The 21,764-nt window shown below is 39.2% G+C and overlaps 1 protein-coding gene and 1 long non-coding RNA gene across 3 annotated transcripts in view; one reads left to right on the forward strand and one right to left on the reverse strand.

The window, feature by feature from the left end:
- Window positions 1-21,764, reverse strand: part of LOC112996729 (uncharacterized) — a 65,747-nt gene that overhangs the window by 5,496 nt on the left and 38,487 nt on the right. The window lies entirely within an intron of this gene.
- ADRA1A (adrenoceptor alpha 1A) overlaps window positions 1-21,764 on the forward strand; it is a 48,192-nt gene that overhangs the window by 979 nt on the left and 25,449 nt on the right. The window lies entirely within an intron of this gene.

A 21,764-nucleotide genomic window follows, 5' to 3' on the forward strand; every position in this document is an offset into this window, starting at 1 on the left:
TAATGTCTGAATAGCCCTTCTCATGTTTGCAGCTTCTTGAAGGTCTTGCACCACGCAGTGTTTACCAGTCTGTAAATACCAACTCAGATGTATGTACCTGCTGCCACGTGTTTGTAAGAGGCATTCATTTTAAGATCAAGGCATACATTATTATTATTAAATGAGATTAAAATATAATGTTTGTTTAGAGCAGTGTAAGCTCTTCAGTAAATCAAATCAAAATTTTGTTGTTTTTATTTACCTTGTATATAGATGAGGGTACATTTACCTGGCCATTAAGCAAATTACCATTATAAGAAGAGGAGATACTATATTTATAATTTAAAATGACCACTGACATAGAATTAGGTGTAGTTGCTTCACTGATTTACTTTGACTTCAAAGGAGAAGTCTACATACACACACCAATGGAATACAAGTATTCAAATGCAATTGTAAGTACTGGGAATAAAGCAAAAGCTCATCTGAGTCCAAGTAGCAGTCAATTAAACAGAAGAGAATATCATTGCATTTTTCATAAATAACGAAAAACTTGTGTTAAAGGCCAAATCATTTGCTCAAGACTTCTTATATAATTAAATTTGAAAGAATTTAAATGTTCCCTTTATGATCTTTACTTTCAGTATTTCACTGAGTGCAAATAATTGCACTAGGCTGAACAATTTACATTTGCTTTCAGTTAAACTAACTTTCCAGCTACTAAGAAATAGTGCAGCACTGTATAATGTAGAAAACTATTGTTGGCATTTCAAAGCATATTTTTCTTTAACTAACGATATTATTTGGCAGAGCATCTTTTTGCTGAAAACTAAGTTTATAACATATGTGATTATCTCTTTTAAAATGTTTAAAAATGTTCCGTTTAAAAATGTCAGACTTCCTGTAGTAAAAGCTTGAAATTCACACTTAGATATTGTAAAGGTGCTGTGGCAGGAGCTAAAAGCTTTCTAAATACATTCCGTGAGCAGTAGTCTGTAATAGAAGACCTGTCTTTATTACAAATACAGATCAGAACTACTCGTGTGAGTACAGTATGCTAAGAAATACCTCATTTTTATTAGCTGAACAGTACTGTCATGGTAACAACTACCAGGCTCTGTCCCGTGACACAGAGTAGATTCACCTTATGCATAAGTTCAGTAAAACCTGCCTGTACCTGCCAGTTTTCACTGTAGGTACAGTGTGACTGGATGGAATTCTGTGGCCTGCTGCCTCATAAAATATTGAAGTAAAAGTTTGGAAAACACAAGAGAAAATACTGGTTGGTTTCCCATAGTTTCTCGAGCTTTCTTGCCAGAGAAATAGAATCAAATTGAATGTCAGCTGTTAACAAAATCTATAGTCTTTTATCTGATGCTTCAGGCAAGGCCATTATATTCAACTAATTAGTTTAAAGAAGATGAGGCCAGCAAACTTTCTTAGAAAGTTGGCATTGATGTTGCAAACTAGCTCAACAGAGTTAGCAATACAAGAAAACATCCAGCTATCCTTTTCAATAATCTCTGTGTTACTGGAAGCCCTTTTGCTAGCACAATAAACAAGAAAAGCAATGCCTCTTTCTATTGAGATAATGGATACAAATTTAAAAAATCATTTCACGGTGGATGAACAGCTAACCTGTTTGTAGCTGTGCTATCATAAAGACGTGGTAAGCCTTGAATCAAAATGGGGAAAAAACAAATAAAAGGGAAGTTTGGGCAGCTTGTACTTTTGTATTTGTTACTTTCTTCCACAATCTTTTGCAAGAATTTGGAAGCTCCCTGCAATAAATGTGGAGGTATCTATCTGTTCCAGTTTAGTTAATGATGTGACCAATAAAGGCCAAAGTTAATGCAGTGTACTTCAGGTTGGTTTCTGAGGGTTTAACCTTTTGGGAATATAATTGTCTGCATAGCCCTTCATCTACCTGTCTTTAAACCTGGATGGAAGTGATTTTGCTAAGAGTGGGCACTTCAGGCTTCAAAGATAACCTCTCCCTAATTATAATAATTTTGCAGACACCACTATATTTAAAGCTGGCATTAAGGCGGAATTAAATAATGAATTCTGGCATGTGCATCCTTTTACCTCTTCCTCTATAACAATGGTATTTTCAACAGATATTATGAGAATTAGACACCCAGATCCCACTTAAGAAGAAACTATGAGTCAAGTGTTGGCTGCTTAACACTGCCTTGGGAAATACGTTAATCAACATTAAATCTAGTGGTTTTGAAACTCTCAGCACTGCAATGAGTTCATTTCATTGAATGGGTTTAATTATTAAAGCCCAGAGGGAGAACTGTTCAAGCTTCTGAGTAGCCAGTAGTAATGGTAACATCTTTGTATCCAAACTGATAGAGCAGCAAAGGGAAAAATACCATAGATGAAATTCATTCAGATCTGTAATATGTTAGCACAGAATACAAAAGATATCTTTGGGCTCTAGCTATAAAGATCTGAATTTTTCTTTATTACTTGTCTATTTACTAGCCTTGGTATCTCTATGCTTTTCTGCCTTGTTATATCTAATGCTTTCATTCTTGCTTGGCTGCTTGAGGTTCTTACTGAGGTCTACTTCTTGTTCATTTCTAATTAAGACTGGAATTTGTGAGTAGAAATACAGATGTGATGATTTAGTTTGGAGTGCTAAATACAAGGATATGCCTAAGACAGTTCCCAGGTTTGAAGTGTGTCTGAAATAGGCTCATCATTGCTAACAAGGTAGTGTAAAGCTCAAATAGTGTAGGATATACTTATACTGCCTTCCGGCCTTTGTAAATCAAATACAATCTACCTAAAATCTGTTCTGCCAAAATAGGTGTCCTGGTTCAATATATTGTATTAAAAAATACTGTGAGATGGTCCAGTTATCTTGAATTTATCAAGATCATTTTATGTAGAGAAATACCAGCCTTCTCACAGCTGAGTGCTGCTGGCTCTGTTAATGCTGAAGGTTATTAGCACAGGCTATCATAGAGATTGGCATTTGAGATAATTGGATGGTTGGGACCATGCCATGGGGGGAAGCGATTGGAAGCAAGGCTATAAAACACAGTGGTTATGACAGCCTCAGTAAATGATTAGAGAGGACTGGGATGGCTGCATTTCAGTCGTTAGTCCAAATTTAGTCACTGTAGCCATCTACCGGACTCAATGCTGATAAATGAAATTAATTTCTAGCTTGTAGAAAAAAAGGTCTTAATGATACATGCCTGTCTTATAAACGTGAACTGTTTTGTGTGATTTGGGATTTAGTTGCATATATAATGTAATCTCCCTTCTAGCCATGTAACTATTTGCCTTGATTAGTAGAATTAACTTAGAGAACAGAGGAGTCTGATGCTGGTCTAATTATTAAATCACAGATTCATGTCACCTAATGAAGTCACTCAGGCTAGAAGCAGTCACCAAAGGCTTCTTTTACAGGCAATGGAGAGATCAAGATACTTCCAGACAGTGATCCATCCCACCAAATGTGGAGGTGCCTGGGTGTCTCTGTGATGTGCAGGAGTCCAGTGTGACAGTGCTTCTAACTGAGACAGTTCAAGTTAGATGACATGCATCACTCTGAGGTGCTGAAGTCTTTCATGTCTGTATATAGTGCCATACATACAGCTGGGTGCGTAGCTTTTACAGGCCCGAGGGCAGCAATACCAAGGAAGTATCAGAGCAAAGGAGGATTTCTGTTGTCTCAAATAGCATTAAGGTAACGCAACCTTATTTTTTTTAAAAAAACACAATAGCAAATATATTGTGTTTAGGTAAGCGAGCATGATGCAGTCTTCCGAGATAAGACTGATGTACAGGCTGATGTACACTGATGACGTTTAACAGCAACACATCAACCAGAAATAAAGACGCAGATGCCTGAAAACCAATGTCACATTTCATTATTGGTGGAAAGTAACTTAATAATATGTATATCATGCACCCATGAGTCAATGCAGACTGGAGCTATTAAGCTCTAAATACAGTTCACCATTAATAATACAAGACTGACCCACACCACTGTCTCCGTTATAGCTATAGTTTAATGTCCTTTTTTGGTGGTATATTACCATTCTGTAGTGACAGCAGCAGGTCTGTGACTGATGGATTAAAGTGAGTGGCCATAACTTCTCTAGAAATATTAATGAGCTCATTAATATAGTGAAATGGCAGATAAAAGACTCAAGGTGAAAAACTAAAATCAATGAGTGTTGATTTGTTTGTACCAAATAGTTTTCCTTGAATTTATTAGCTTCTAGTACTGCTGAGCAAGCAAAATCATCATGTTCTGTAACTGATTGCAAATGGTGGCTGGAAGAGAAAATTCAGGGTGAAAGTAGTCCAGCCAGTCACAGCCAAACAAGCAGAAAGGCTGAGGTCAGATATTTAGTATTGTGCCATGAAAGCCTTTTATACAAATAGAAAACCTAGATTATAGCACATTCTGTATCAGTGATCTCTGAAGCTGTACTTTTCTGGCCATATGAAAATTGACTTTATATCATAATAAGCAAAGAAGAGGAAGATGATGACATGCCACTTGGCACTTTCTTGCCCAGATTATAAAAAATCTGTACCATTTATACATTTAGAGGGATCAGCAAATGTCTGTCCCTTTTATCTAGTTTTGTTATGTAGTGGGTGCAGTGTAAGGGTGGGCACATATATTTTAAAGATCAGTTCAAATTCAGCTTCAACAGCCACAAAATCCCAAATCCTCTCGTCATGGGAGTTGTGAGAACTGGAACTTGCAACTGCTACTCCTTTCCTTAATATCGTTTGGTCTCCTTTCCTGGTAGATCTCTCCCCATGATGCCATCTCCACAAGGTAGTTTCTGTGTCCTATAGCATCCCTCTTCAGACTAACCCAGTAGCCTCAGTAATGGCAACTCTAGGTCACAGAAATACAGCTTTGCCTTTTAAAAGAGGGATTAGTCAATCATCAGCATTAACCTTTCCAGATGTCATGTTATTTTTGTTACTTACAGATAAAGATCTAATAACCATTTTTTTAAATTTGATCTGTGGCCTTTGAAGAAAAGGCCTGGTGAGAGAATTGGATTAAAACAGAACAGAAATGTTTCCTTCTTTCCCATGCTCTAATCGAGGTCATAAAAGAGCCCCTCAGTCAGGGAACTGTTGTTTTTGCTTAATTATCTTCCCACGAAGTGGGAAAGGTAGTATGAGCTGTAGTACCTTCAATTTGTTGATAAAAACCAGAATTCTTTCTTCGCTTTTTGTCTGTGTGTACGTGTATCTTTGTCTATGGATTATAAAGGCAGTCGAAACAACTAGATCAGATATAAGCACGTACATTACAGCAATCGGTGCAATGAATTAGATGAATGTACTAATTAGCATTTACCTGTCTGGGAAAGAATAACTAAAGGGCGACACTTACTACATTTTGTTCAGCCAAACCTCCTTTTCATGCAAATTTGCTGACTTAATGTCACAACTGTTAGCAGTTGGAAGCAGCACAGGAAACCAAACAATTTACAGGTCAAGAATAAGTACATTCTGTCAGGTGTCTGCTTTCTTCTATTTCCTCCTTTATATCAGCTTGGTTCTGGAGTGACTGAAGATTACATTTCTCCTGAGTAATTTTCAAGTCTCTAAAGCTTTGACATTGGAGGTTCCCAAATCAGTCCCATTACTGAGGGATCACAGCAGAAGACCCATGCAACTTCTATTGCTTGATTTTACTTCCTTATTCTCTCTGAATGACTGTGGTTGCAAATATTTACTATGAACTTAAACATGGATATATTTTTGGCAAAACCCATTTAGCCAAATTCATTATTCAGCTCAATGCAGTGTTCGCTGTTCAATACCAATGCATTGCATTCAAAGGCATTTATTGCTGAAGCAGCTTAAAGAAACTCATAAAAAGGGTTTAAACTGTTCATCCAGATGCTAGCAGCCTATGAGTCCCAGAATGGATCATTTGCAACAGATTGAAATTTTTTCTGACTCTTTTACATTAAACGTTTTTCTTTGTCATCTCTGATCATCAGCATTGCTTTATAGCTAAATAAAGTGCTGATTTCTTCCCTTTTGTTGCATCTCTAAACATATTCTTTCTTTCTACAGAAAGTTACTGGGACAGTCCTTTACTCTTCTGCAGCCAACTCATCTTCTGTGGTATTTATGCATACAATCAGCTATCTATCTCACTCTGTGGTATAGAGTTTGCTGGTAAAAAGAGAAAGCTGGAACTTCGCCTACGCCAGGACAGATTTTATACTAGACAGTTTGTTTGCTGTTTAAAACAAACCCAGTTTTCTAAGGTGGAGAGAGTTCCAAACACTACAGGAACATGGCAGAAAATCTACAGCCTCTTCACAAAAACAGTAAGATTTACAGATCCCATTCAGAATGCATAGATTAAATAGATGCTTTTTTTTTTTTTTTAGCCTCTGAGAATTTTCTGTGGTAATTACATCTATCCCAATGAAATCTAATTGACTTTACAATATGTAAAGTGGCACAGCAGTATGTAAGAGTATGTGCCTGGCATTTAATCCCTAATTTTTCAGTTCTTACTTCAGGTTACTGCCTTTTCATTTCATTTCCTTCTTCATATTATGAGGCTCAAGTGGTCATCATGATGATAAAATATCTAATCCAAGGGGCTGCCAAGTGAAATTTTAATCAAAGGCATTTTGTAGCTGAAAAAACAGCTTTGTTAAGTGATCAATATTTATTGATGGCAAGAGCCCGAAAGAAAAATAATTCTCTTTGCTTTCGCCTTCAAATGGTGAAAGTTTGAACAGTGATAGAAGTTGTTAGAAATGTGGGATACTTTGCCCCTCCACTATACCATCCTAGGAGTCTGGATCTGATCCGAAGTACATAGGATGGCTGAAATCCCAAAGCACCCATTTTAACAGCTCTTCTAAGCTGTATTGTTAGTTGGAACCTGAGTCCGAAAGAACTGTGGGAAAGAAAAAGCTATTTTTAAGTGGATCAGGGAACATAAAATAGCAAAATTCTCACCAATTTCAAGTATGTACAGTTTCTTCTTTGCCAGATTTCTGATGTCATGCGCACACTTAGCTCACATGTGCAATGAAATACTTCCACCCCTTCTCAAGGTATTTTATCCATTCTCCATCAACATAAAAAAATTCAGCACATCTTTCCTGTCTTCTCCTCAAAATTATTGACAATTCATGCTAACTCAGCATGGTTTCTATATTTTGAAAACTCAGGCTTTGTCTGTGTTACGGAATGGCCGTTTCTCAAACCTGGAGCTCAGGTTTTGTTTCCCCTTGGAAAATTGCAAAAAGGGTTTTATTGGCCTTGCAGTAAAGATTACCCTAGACTGTGGTCTAGAACTGATAGTACAACACTCCGCACAAAAATATGGCTCACTGGTTAGCTCCGCACGCAAATACTACATCAGAGCACCGAGAATGCAAGCGAAAATCAAGTCAGTCCCAGGAAGATTTAAACATCAGATGTGTTACTGAAATGTGACCCAGGTCAGACCTTCTCTTGGGAGCTTGGACAAATACTGTTTTGGTTTGAGGCTTTTTGCTGGACCCCACTCTAACAGCACAGTCCAATATCTCGCTAGCATTTTGAGGGATGGCAGTAATACTACTGAGTAACGGACTGATATCTTAGCCAAGTTATTTTACAGAGAACAAAAGTGCAGTATTGCTAAAGCTGCATTTGTGTACTTTATCTATAAACCAACTACAGGAAGGCTCCTTAGATATAATGAACCTACTATATAAATTTGGTACAGATGATACTGCAGACAAACAAGCTTTTGGTTTTCAAGTTCTGTTTGCCTTAACAACTTTTAAAAAGATGAGTATAATGAATGTGAACCAGAGAAGCAGGTGAGCAATGTATAGTTGTTGCTTTAGAAAACCATATTTATATTTTGTAAAGCGCTCCTTTCTTTGCAGTTGCAACCTCACCCCACCCCCAGATTTTCAAGACTGTCTGGGTTTTACATTTGCTTACAAAGCTAAGTTTCTCCATGCCTCAAGGTGAGCTGGAAGGATCTCACAGTTCCTGGCGGTAGGCAGAGGTTGGTCAGCAGTCACTGATACAAATCTGCTTGTGCGAGCACGGGATTTGTGAGCATTCCTGCTGCATAGCAATGAAGTTTGCTTTAGAATAATACTCAGAAAAATTGAATTCAGCCTGGGTTAAACCACAGGCTTTTCAAAACTCTTCTAGTTGCTAACTAAACAATCCTTGTTGACCCTGTGCCCTATTTTCCTTTCTCACTGTCTCACATTAATAGAAAATGAACCATTCCCTCCAAGGTGGGAGGCCTTGGACCAAATGAAAGTCAGGCATTTAATGTATGTCTCAGCTAAACTGTGGAACCAGTTATTTTCCCTTAGGTTTAAAAATAGATAACTACAGTTGTCTGCATTTTGCTTTGACTATTTGCACTCATTTTGCCTGTCAGTAGAACCCCATTTTGATTTCAAGGCATCAGTCAAAAAAGGTCAGCCCTGACATAGTAGAAATTATCCTTCTTTCACTGGAGATCTCACTGTTTTCTGCATTGGCTTTTTGGTCAAGTTCTGCCCAGGCAGGAGGTCCTGATAAGCATTCTGATCATGTGCTTTCCCAAGCCTGATGTGCTGAAACTTCAGTGACGGGCAAACTCCAAGTCAGGAATCAATGTCAGGAAATATCTTTGAACGCAGAAGTAATAATTTTATCAACCATGAAGCACTGCCTTACCCATAAACCAAGCTGATCTGAGCTTAGTGCTGTGCCTGGCTGCTAACCAGCAAAATCGTAGTCCCCAAATATACCAGTGCCCTGGGAGTATCTTTAAAGTAGCAATAAATTCATGAAAATGGATGCATTACTTTTCTCTCTATTTATATGCCTCATGGACATCATTTAATCCATTTCCTACAGCAAAACCTGCATTACAAAACCAGAGGAATTCAGCGTAAATGAATGGATCCAGCCCCCGCTTGACTGCAGAGCGTTAATAATTTTGCTTAGCTACCTGCTTAGATTGTTTTTCACTCAAAGAGGAATTTACTGTAATATCCAAACATTATTTCTGAACAGGCAAGGAACATTCCTACAGATGAAATGCCATCTTCTAGATCACCAGGAAATGAGACAGAGACTTCCTAAGAAGGAAATTTGTAGTCAGACGCGCTACCTTGTTGTGGCAGGCTACATGCCCAGGGTGGCCGATGTCCCAGTTAGGTATTAAAGAGAAATGGCTTGGAGAGGAGCATTTTAGACTGTGCGTTTGGCTCCCATGGGAATTGGTGGAACCCCTGCCCCTGCCTCTTGAGGTGTTTCACAAATGGATAGGTCAGAGAGACAGAGACTGTGCTGCAGGGAATAGCGCTGCAAACAGAATATGGAGATCTCGTTGGTGTTGTCCAGCTGTGATTTCTGTGAACAAACCAGAATCTGTAAGTTTTTTGGTGATGTGTCTATCAAACTACTCTTTGGACAGAAGGACTGATTCTCCTTAGGTAGCAATTCTGTGCTGCTATTTTCAGCAGGTGTTTGGCTATTTGTAGCAGGAAAGGCAATATGAAATGCCTCAGAAGTCAGATGTCTCCCCTCTGCCCAGAGGCATGCACTAGAAGAGAACTCAAGAATCCCTAGGAGCTCAAATAAATGCTTTTTTCCTTTGTATATCAAATAATCTAATACTCAAGTGAAACCTGAAAGACTGGAACAGAGCTTGCATCAGTACGTTTTCCCCATTTGACATGTTAGAAGTATTGTAATTTTTTTCTTCTTTTCCATTTTGTCCTTTTCTTAATGGAGTTACAGTGAAATTTTAGCCAAGCACAAATGACCAGTTCTTCTTAGAAGTTAAGCTTTAAAATGGCCTGCCAGCTAAATGGAAGAGATGATTGTAACTATAAGTTCCTTTAAAACAGAGAGATTCCCAAGACACCACTTCATTTATGACAGGTCAGCTTGCTAAAAATACAGATATCTAAGGATCATAACAACTTCATTCCTTGTTCCTGCTTGCCATACCATAAGTGATTTCAAATCATCAGTCAGAGCTAGTGAACGCTTACACAAATGGCAGGCAGACCTTGTGAGTGCAGACCTTCAGGTACAGTCAGCCACTGCTCTTTTATGGCAGGATAGTGATAAAAGCAGCAGTTCTGATGTGGTGATGAAGAAGCCAATAAAAAGATAGATGATGTAAATAAAATAACAGAGTAGCCCTGTATTGTGTGCTCATAATAATAACAGCTCATAGATACTTATTTTAACTTAAGAATAGCCCTTAGGAAAGATAATTTTTCGCTCCATTTTACAGCAGAAGCAGAGACCAACTCAAAACAGAAAACTTGGCTCTCCCAGTCCCCAGCCCTATACCTAAACCATAAATCTCTTTTTCTTCCTATAATGCTACACTTTTTCTTTTTTTTTAATCCTGATCTCTAATAAATGCCATGTTTGTGAAAGGTACTATAGTATAAGGGGAGAAAAAAATCATAAATATTATATCCAAAGAAGAAGTCCAGCATCAACTGTTCCCTACACCTTGCCGGTGTTCCTTAGCACTGAATTTAAAGACATTATGCTTGACTGTGACAGGGTCATCAGTTTGCATGGACCAGCTGTTGTAAGTCTTGCTGAGATGCCACAGCAGCAGCAGTTGTATAGATGGCTGCAGACATGTGGCACTGAGGAGAAAGGAAAAGCCAAGAGGACTGAGCAGGTGGTTATTCGGGATGGCTGGGATCAATTCTCTGCTCCCAAAAGACATTGCTTAATCTCTGTGTCTCAGTTCTTTCTCCACATTAAAATAAGAACACTTTCCTACTTCACAGGGGCTATTTCTCTTAATATTCATGCAGGTCTCAAATACTACAGTGTTAGAGCTGCGTCCAGGGTTTTCGTGACATATTCTACTTTGCTGTAAGACACTGGATAGCTGGATGGTGGGTGTGACTTTTGGTCTTTTCAAACATGAGCTAGAATTAGTTACCTGCAGATGGCATTGCGTTGCAGCATCGATTCCCTGAATCTTTTAAACCCCCAGGTTGGAATCCTGCATATAAACCAAAGACTTGCAAGACTTGATTTATTCCAGATGCTATGTTTCTTCTCTAAAGAAGAACAATGAATCATCAAGGGTATCAAAGTATAAATATGAGAGCAGTGAATGGCCAGTAAGTCTGAGATTACATTAACTCCTGTCCTGTTGCTTTGCTATTCAGACCACAAATGGAAGGTCTCAGGTCAAAGAACAGGACATATTTTGCTGGGCTAAAAGAGCTGATTTTAATGTTCACACCAAAGTTGATTAGAAAATTAAAATAATTAAAACAGTGACACAGCAGATGTGCCTGCACTAGCCTGTGTTCCGGGAAGCTCAGGGAGTAACGAGAAAAGGGCAATATCAAGGATGTGATGCTTTGGTAGTATGTTAGTTGTGGCTGGGTATACCAGAAAACCATGCTATAATTTAAGAGAAGACTCTCAGAGATCCAGAAAGGGATGTAATAGGCAAATTTTATCAGGAGAGGATGACTGCATTATAAAAACCCCTGGCATCAGCTCATACTAAAGACATATAAATGTCAACCAGGTTTATTGTGCAGGCAGAAATTCAGTAAAAGATATATCCAGTCTGAATTTAAGGCCTGATTGATGGCAAGTTTACTTCTTATCTCAATGGACTTGCATTCAAACTCTTCTGCCTTCTTCTTCATACACTTGCCTTTCATGCATTTTTTCAGGCCTTGCATGAGCTTGCAGCAGCTACAGGGACTCTGTCACTGAATGGGTTTCAGCTTTATCAAAACATTACCTTTGCGAACTCTACAAAGAGAAGAGGTGTACATGGAGGACTCTCTGAATCAGTATAAGGCAATTTCTTTTGAGCAATTGCCCATTTGGTGGTTTCTCTGGGGTTTGCTCTTAAGGAAACTATGTATTAGCTCCAGCTGTAGTGGGCAAACCTGGTGCCATACACAACTTCTACAGTGGAAAATCACTGCAACAGCAGCAGGACCCTCCCCCCCCCCCCCTTCTCCTTTGGGTGTAGAGAACAGGAGGAGATACTTGATCTCACCTCAGTGTGTGCGCAACATTACATGTTGGATGTCTCATAGGTCACAGAAGTGTGCTCACATCCCAGAGATGGACCACTGTCTTTCAGTCGATCAGAATCAGGTTGTGAGAATCAGTGCATGGGATTCCCTCCTCCCATCTCCAGATCAGGTAGTAGGTGTCACCCCAGCATGGCATGTAGAGGCTGTAGGTACTCTATTTTAGGGCAGACATCATAAACTTTCAAGTAGAATATGGTAATCTTCACTTTCTGTTGTGTTCCTTTTGAGAACTGCTAGGAATCAGTTTTTCAAATGAGAAATTTCAGTAATGCATTTCAGTAATGTCTGTACAGTTTGTGTCTTTATCAGTTAGGAAAAGCACTTAATGTCGTGATGATTAGAAATCATCAGAAATGAGACTCTCATTCCTGCCAGCATTGAAATGTCCTTTTTTGTTTGTTTGTTTTTACTTGGAGCTAGGGGAAAAAGTCCAAATTTCAAGAATTTTTGCAAATCAGTTGTGGAAGACACCTTATGTCAGCCGAAACATTTCCTATTGTTATCCCAGAAAGTTTCATTACAGTTTTTACTGTACTAATTTCTTTTGTATTGCAAATAAATTAATTCTGCAGCCCAGTAGTTTAAAATAACCAGTTTTTCCCCTCCAGTTCAGTTTGATATGATATGCTATTGATTTTGTTAGCATTATTGTTATTTGTGTGTCAAAAACAGCAGTTTCCATAGAAAGCTCTCTTTCCAGCATAAATGTTTGGGTCTGTGCTGCTGTCTGTACTTTATCCTCACAACTCCAGGTATCAGGTACCTTGCAGATGACCAGTACAGATTGGTCTCTGCCCTTAAGGGCACAATACTACAGACATATTGAGTGCTGGTAAACAGGAAAAGTTCTACAGTATAAAAATATGAATACACTGTTTGCTCAATGAGAGATGGCATAAAAGCTTGGGAACTGTTTGAACACTGACCTAAAGTGAAAGCTGTGGCTGTTGGTTGAAATCATCCATTTAGCTTGCAGAGGCCAAAAAGTAAGTGCTACAGCAGAAGTGCTTTGGTTTGCCTTGTATAGAAGTAAAAGGCGGCTGTTTCCCAGTGTGGCTGGATTTCTTACTGGCATGGAAATGGAGAAGCTGGCAAAAAAAGGGAAACTAAAATCAGGTCCATCTGCTTGGAATTAGCTTATGAATCTATGCAATTCACTGTGCAGTGGTTAATGCACAACAGGAGAATGAAACCAGAGATGTATATTACAGCTGATCAGAACATTTTCAGCTCAATGAAATTTTGAAAGTGAATTTTCTTGCAGTGATGCGCTAGTTTTAACAGGTTTTGTCGAGCAGAAGCTTTTGTCTAGAGCCTTTCAGTCATTTAATATTTCAGGTGGACCCACACTGGAGGAGGAGAGTAAGGAGAGATCTGCAGGAAAACACTCAGGTTTTGTAATCTGAAAGTAGACAGACTGATGTCATTCTGTTTTGGAGAAAGATTTTGCTTCTGTTCTAATGTGGGATGAAAATGAAACTTGAAACTTCAGCAGTCATTACAAAATGGACTTATCCTCCCCCACTTGGCTCTAATAATATTTTTGGACAGAGGTCAGGAAGGGGATTACATATGCGTACAGGTCCATGTAAAGACTTTAAAAGAGAAAATTCCTGCCACTTCTGCTGTTCGGTAGTGACTGCCAGGTCCCAACACAAAGCCTTCAGCATTTCAAACCGTGTTTTATAGATAAAAGTACATGCTGAAAGTTAGCATGGGTAGTGGATAGCTTTCCTCCTGAGAGAGGTCACTGCACAAACAGCCACGAAGTCAGCAAGGTTTCTCCAATACTGACTCACTGAAGCGTTAACTTCCTCTAGCGAGAACCTTTCTGTCTGAATTTCCCGTGATGTAAAATATGGATGCTGCCTATCTTTCCAGCTCATTGACTGATTCCTTTCATCACGGCTTCCTATTTTTCCTATTTGCCTATGAAGCATCTTAAGATACTGTTTATACAGGTTTGGAATTGGTATTATGCAAAAATTCTGTACTTTTTGCCTAGCATTCAAAAAAAATTTCTTTTTTTTTTTTTTAATAACACGCGTCTCTCCAGATACTCAATTTCTGAGAGGATGACCGCGCTTCTCACCAATCCCGATGACGTGAGAGTTTTGTGATCTAGTGTGCTGTAGAGAGTAGGAAGAAAACATTGCAAAGAGCAACTTGAATTAATTTCTAGTTTCTCTATCTCCAAAACATTTATAGTTCAGTTCACTAATAGTCTCTCACATCTAGCCAAAAGAGGAGGAAAATTCCGTTACATAGCTCTTACCATTTAAAACAAAATGTAGCTTTCACAACTAATTTTTAAGAAAGTGTACTTTTCCTGTGGTTGAAAAAGAACCCCCTACAGGAAGCAACTAACTTCAGATGATATGGGCAAAAGGAATACTTTTCCAGCTTCTGAGAGATGGATTATTTAACATGACTTTTAATGTATTCCAAGGTAATACCACTTGGTTATTGTAAACACTGGGAAATCAGCATGGTCCTTGTTTAATTATCCAGTTTGAGTATTGATTTTGTAAGGAAATGCTTCTGCAGAAAAGCATACTGCAAGATATTACTAGGTCTTTACTTGCTTAAGTGAATTAGCTTCTCTCATTGAAGTGCTCTTCCTTTCTCACCTTAACCTCTGTACTAAAATAAGTCAGTTTGAGCCCCAGGATTTTGAAGTACTGAGTGTAAGTTCAGTAACACTGTGCCCCAAGATAACAGGAACTCTATTCTTTTTCTTTTTCGCCTGGGTAGCCCAGGCATTGGGCAAGAAGGGCTTTCCTCTTTTTCCGCAGGGTCTAGGGTTGCTAAACCAAGAGTCAGATACAAAGCAGAAGGAGCAGCGCTCCCTATACCACTCACAAAAACATACACATACTTTCCAAACTAAAATCTCTTCCAGACCATTGCTCTTTGCATGGGATTTTCCAGACCACGAGACAAGAAACTAAATTAGTAGTCTCCTACTCCAGGTACTTCAAACTCTCTTCGTTGCCTAGATAGGGAGTTACTTAGGCACCTAAAAATAAATGTGTCGCCTACTTCCAAACTCCCTATGCCACATTAAGTATAGAACAAAGTTGCATAGCAAAATCCAGCACTTGTGGCTGGCTTCTCTGACGTTTAGTCACAGGAATTCTGTGTATTGTTTGTGCATGGAAAATGTTAGAGGAGAGAAACGTTTTAGTTTGGGTCCATTCTTCAGTATATAAAGAACATTATGCCCCACGTGTCTGCCAAAAAGCAGCATGCACTGGCATTCTGACATCAGCCAGCCTGGGAAAATCTGTACATTCTCACTGGGGCCTGGTTTCAAGGTAAGAGAACAGCCTGAGAAGCTCACGCATTCACGTGCTTGAATTTTGCAGGCTCTAGGGAATGGGAATTTTCTAAGGTGTGGATGTGAATTAGGAGCCTGTCACACAGCAGCCAGCACAGGATGTTCCAGAGGAAGAGTCTGAAATAATGAGTGGAAGATTCAAAGTCCAATAAACATGCAAAGTAGCTGGAGTACTCACTCAATGTTGATGTAGCCTAAGGTGACCACAGGTCACTTATTTTCTGAATTAACACATGGGAAGCATGTGCTAATCAAATAAGTGCCTGTATTGATAACCAGATACCTCTCCAAGAGGAGAATGTAGCAGGCATCTCCGGTCTGTTCTCAAAAAAGATACCCATGACAAATCTCTTCAGACAGGCTGGTCTCTGCTAATCGCATCTAGATTTTGATGCTAAAGAAAATTTGAGTGAACTTCTTAGTTGCTGGGATGTGGACCAAGAGAAAGGAGCTTCTGCACACCAACAAACAAAACTACTGGCAAATAAAAAGTGTGGTTCCTTTTTCCTCCATTTTTGTGGCAGATCAAGATGAAGCCATCCAGCTGCTTTTCTCTGTCTTTTCAAAGGCCTTTTCCAGCATTTTTTTTTTCCTAACTGCAGTCAGAAGTGATTGCATGAACTGCAACAACACAGTCTGACTCCCAGCTTCCATCTCAAACCACTAGACAGTTTTCACCAGGTTCTTGGTCTTTGTGTGCAGCTCAATATAGCCAGGAGAGTGCAGAGCCCAGCTTGGACTTTCACAGGAAGAATGAGGCTCCTGGGAGCAGCTGGCAATAACAACAAGTGACCCCCTCAAAGGATTTTACCTGAGTTTCCAAAACCTCCTCAGCAAAGAAACAAGTAAACCTGTAAAGCTACTGCTTTGACTTTCTTCAAGCCCTTCCAGCAGACTTTATTGCCCTGCCACCCTAGCTCCATCAAGCTGATTGTTTTGGCCAGACAGTTGCTAAGCTATGACTTCCTCTGCCTAGGTTAAACTTACTCCCTTCTCCCAACCTGTTTGCTTCTTTACCCATCTGCTGCATTATGTCTCAAGCAACATGGAGTTGGAGCTGCCTTTTTTACTTCAAGTCTGAACAGAACGGAGCATGCTGTGTCCCTAATTAATATATGGAGGTATTTCCATAACACCAGCAATAAATACCTGAATTATCTTATTTTCCTGTCTCCTGATGGGTCTTTCTCTTAAGGATCTCAAATCCCAAAAGGAGTTAACATCTTCCATGCTCCTAGTACTACAACAAAAACTATTGCCCGTTTCTTCTTTTAATTCCATTAGTTGAATCAAATTATATCTGTAGAAATGTATATCGTTTATATCTCAATGGCATGCCAGTAGACGTAGGTGTTTGAAAAATGCTAGACAGATTTCTATTTCCTTAAAGCAACAAGCTGTAGTTTTCTTCCTAAGTATATGAGCTTTTTACTAATACGTTCCTTTTCGTCTCTCCGATTTTTCCGTCTCACTAATTGTTGTTACTAAAATACACACACCAATAATTCCCTTCCCCCGAGCCAGACTCTTAAGACTGCATAACACAATTGCTACAAATTAGCATCTCATGAAAAACAAAGAAACAGCACAAAGCCCAAATACCCAAACAAACCCTTCCAACTGCCTGACATTTAAAAACTTAAAACTACTTAAAACACCAACAGGCAAGAATGGTAATTACATTTGCAAAGCAAAACGTTTTTACATGTTAAGGACTTTACTTCAACAGTACTGTACATTTTATTTATGCTCAGAGTCTGTATCCCTGGAAGACTTGCATGCAAAGCAGGCCCTAAGCTGTACACGTGGAGATGGGCTAGGTGAAGAGTGAGGCATGGGAGTAACTTGGAGGACAACCACAGAGAGCTGTGATGAGGACAGAAGTACAACAGCTTTTAGATTACTGCCCCTTCTCACAGGAAGATCGGAAACATCCTGAACCCTCTTAAATGGCAAAGCACTAAGAACATCTCTGTATCTTGGACACTTTCAAAGAAGAAACTCTCAAAATAATTACCTTAGTGTCCAGAAGAAGGAAATAAACCTGTATTAAATTATGAGATGTCAACTGGGAGTTATTTATATTCCTAAGTACACAGATGTAAATCTTCCAGCACAAATTCTCCATCTTAACATTAGACAGAGCAAAAACCTCAACTCCAAACGTGCCTGAACTTTTGATCAAACCCAGCTATTCTTACTGTTTGTTAAAATACTTATGGTTCAATCATGGAGAAAAAAAGACCTCAAAAAAACCAGAAATCAAAATATGTCTAGTCTTGAGTTGCTTTTTCTTTACTACTCAATGTTCATTTTTAGAGTAGGAAGGTAATGGTAAAATGGTGCTAGGCTAATTTAGCAAATATGAGCTTTTAGTGAGCATTCCTAGATGATACATGATGGGCATTCATGTAGCTAAGTATGAACCCAATACATGATTTGTAAGATTTTCTATGTCTGTTTTTAACATCATATGGATTAGAAAGTGAGTTAAAAATAGGGCAAATTATTAGAATTAGTCTCAGAAGCTCCAGTGTTCGGGCACGGAATAGTCTTACATGAAGGTGATGGAGCAGGAGTCAAAGAAATTGCTCCTGATTTGGTACACCCTGTTTGAGCCTGCTGTACAGGCACACTGTTTATATAGCTGCCTATAGCAAATGTGCCCAACTATTTTTCCCTTGCTGATGAATCAAGATTTAAAAGAGCACAGATGTATTTCTGGCATCTTCTACTGTCACAGAAATTACTAAGCAACTTAAATGTGAAATGACAAAGTATTTGGGTGAAAGCAGAATAAAAAGAAATAGGTTGTTTAATACACTCTAAATCCATTTCACAGAGTAGGAATGATGTACTGTGCTATTTATTGCCCTCTAGACCCAAGTATAACTGCATGCAGCAGGCTTTCCAAGAAACTAAGAGTGGAATTACAAGTAAATATGTATTTCCTCACTGATTATTTCAAAGGAATAATCTGGCTACATATTTAATATAATTATAAACTTGAAAGGAATCAAAGACACTTCCACTTGTATGGATAGGTTATTAGGAGAGAGGAACGGAGTGTCTTGTGCTTGCGGCAACAGAGCAGGATTCTGATTTGCTTTGTACACTTGTATCTGCTAGTATTACGTACATGAAGCAAGAAGAACTATACTACTTCTGTAGTGATGCTGTATAACCACATTCAGGTGCCTCCCTAGAGCTTGCAAAATTCATTTGAATGGAGCATTGATTTATTCTAGCATGGCAGCTTCTATCTGTAAGAGAAAGAGCCCAGTAACCTCGGCAGACAAGTTTCTGGAACTCCCGCTATTGACTGCCGGGGCCTTTGGATCACATCTCTTCCCATTCCAGTGGTTGTGCTGCCTTCAGAAAGCCGCTCCCTCTACCACACTGCCAAGAGTACTTACTATTTCCACATTTCTTTTAAAGCTGCTGACTTCTGTTGTCATTGATTTGGGCTCCTTCTGATTCGAAGGGATCTCAGACAAGATATATTGTGGGTAAATAATGAGAAAACATAGGTCTATGGAAAGACTGATAAATCACTAGCATCATACATCCTTTCCCATTCTTTCCCTAAACAATTTTCTCTAATGTTGCTAGCAAAAAATTGCTGCCTGGAGGTGGCAGCAGGTGAAACGCAAGCTCCTTGTAGATGAGAGGCTCAATATATCAAATATAACTTATTATTATGCTCTGAGCTGCTTAAAAGATTACTTGGACAAAAGCTGCTGTTCAGGTACCGTGGGGAAGCTTACCAGAGATGACAGAATTACGTGATCAGTCACATGGCAAGAGAAATCTAGCACGGCTGCAACGAGATGCCCTGTACGAGGACAAACAGCCAACAGTCACAGTGACACAAGGGGTAAATAAGCTCATACTCAGTCAAGCCCAGACCCACTGGAATAAGAGAACGTTTCTGAATAAAAATGCAAACTTTCTTCGCCAGGATTTTTCAGAGCTGTCTCTCTAAGGTCAAGGAATTCTGTGTTGTGTGCTTTGGATGGAAAAGAAATTTTGCAGGCCTGCAGTGAATACTGAGGCACAAGACCAGACCTAAATCTAGCAGAGATCTGTGAATGATAAAGCAGCACACTGGGATTATTTCTGTCACAGTGATGTTAGGAGGACTGCAGTCAGGACTCTGTTGTACAAGACGTTGCCTGTGCCACACTGGAAGCATAGCCAGAGTCCTGGCCGCAAGGAGAGTCCTGCCTTGCCAGACAAAAGTTAGAAAGAGAGATGGAGGAAGATGCATCAGGCAGAAAATCCAGTCAGTGACAAGAAGGCAGGAGTTTCAGAGCACTGGATCTCATTGCTTCTGAAACGTAGACAGGCAGCATATAAATACCCAACTGAAGTATTTAAAACACACCGTACAAGTTAGGTTGCTTTCTGTCCCTATGATTTAGACACACCTACCTTTTATGTAATACCTTCAATTCCTCTAAACCATTTTACATACTAATGTTAAGCTAAAGCAGAGAAATGTGGCATAAACTCCCACTAAAAGAAAGTAGCAGTAATATCATGGGAAGGGGCCTGGCTAGACACAGGAGGTAAACAAGAAAGAAGCAGGGGGGATGAAAACTGAAGTAGGCACTCATTTCTGGATAGATTGGTTTCAGCAGTAGGTAAAAATCAATCTTCCCGAGACTACAAAACTGCATTGTTCTTTGTGGGTGTTTAGACCCCACCAGATCATCCAAGTAATATGTAAAACCAGGAAATTCTTCCTGAGCTGCACGGAAATAAGCATTTAACAGTGTCTGTATCTAATCAGGCAGTCTTGAGACCTGCAGCAGTACACAAAATCTGGTGGCACAAATCACCTGTTGTGAAACAACAAAGTACCATTAGCTCTAATGAAGGTGTTTTGTTTATGCTAGCTGACTCTCCATCTTTACACATCTGACTTCTAGTGTTAAATGCAGCCTGTGTTATCAACATAGTGACGGGGTGGTTTTATTAGCTCCCTTCTTCCCTAACACTTGGCAAGCACGCCACAGCCGACAGGTGAAGGCATACTTAGCTAGAGTAACTAATTGTTTAAGGATAGAGGACATGAACTAAGGATTGTCTGTTAAACTGCGGGGGAAAGGAAACTTTTTTCATTGTTGTGTAAGCTATTATTCAGGCCTAAACTTACTTTCCCGAAAATGAGTTTTCAAAAGTATGGATCTTGTTTACCCAACAACTGGCCTATGCTTAAGTGATTTAGAAACATGGTGGGAAAGTCCCTGTGAATCCCAAGATGGAACATTTTAGCCATGTCCCATACTTGGGGGTCTCATACCTCTTCAAGTGAGCATGAAATAAACAGGCAAATCTAGTTTGTTTGAAAGTTTCAGCCCTTGTCTTTTTGTTCCAGTTTTTTTAATCCACTGTTTGTGTGCTTGTTATTTCGAGTCCTTCAGATGATTCAAATATCTTTCACCTGGTTTTCATTTATGTAATACATACAGATCTTTCCATCAGCCTATCGCCTCTGGATTTAAACACAGTTGCACTTGCAAATGAGGCTGGTAAGGAAAATTGAATCATCAGTGCTGAGTACATACTACTCTTCCAACTCTCAGATCACATACAGCAGCATACTCCAAGGTGCATATTCTCAATGCAAATCAATTGTCACTAATGCACAAGCAACTACAGCCCAACAACAATTATGCCGGGTTGATTTTTTTCCCCCTTTTTAAATACCCAGAATTTGCAATTTATCTTCAACTCAGCTGTGCTGTAAGCTTCAGGGTCTCCAAATCTTAAAAGATAGAAGAATGTGTTTATTTCCTGATTAATATAGAAGTTTAATAAACAACATTTAACATGACTTGCCCTTAGGTGGGTTTTCTCTTTCACCTAGGTATAAGCAAAACTTTTACTAACCCTGAAGGATGATTTCTCAATGCAATACTTTTCACTGCTTTCTGAAGAGGCAAATTAACTGATCATGTCAAGGCCTATAGCACCTCCTAGAAGAAGTTATTCCACTTCTATTCCCAGGCTCAGGTTGCCTGCAAGGTCTCTCACTATGCTAAGCAGCTTAACGATAGCTCTTTATTAAATGGCATTGGACATACATGCAACGTGTAGCCAGGCCTTTGTATGACACTCTTGTAATGAAAAGACAACTCTGGCCAAAAGCCAGCATTTGAGACTTAGTTTTAATGAAGCTAGCAAATAAGAATGGGTCATAGGCTTAGAAATGACTGAGCAGCTGCACATTATTTGCCTGGAGGCTTCCCCTGGGAACCCTCTCACATTACTGATTATAATTTACAACACAAGAGAGCCTAGGAACTTGTTTGTGTTAAGTGCTATCTAGACACAGAGATATCCACTAC

This window comes from Dromaius novaehollandiae, chromosome 26, assembly GCF_036370855.1.
Source record: "Dromaius novaehollandiae isolate bDroNov1 chromosome 26, bDroNov1.hap1, whole genome shotgun sequence".
NCBI classification, from domain to species: Eukaryota; Metazoa; Chordata; class Aves; order Casuariiformes; family Dromaiidae; genus Dromaius; species Dromaius novaehollandiae.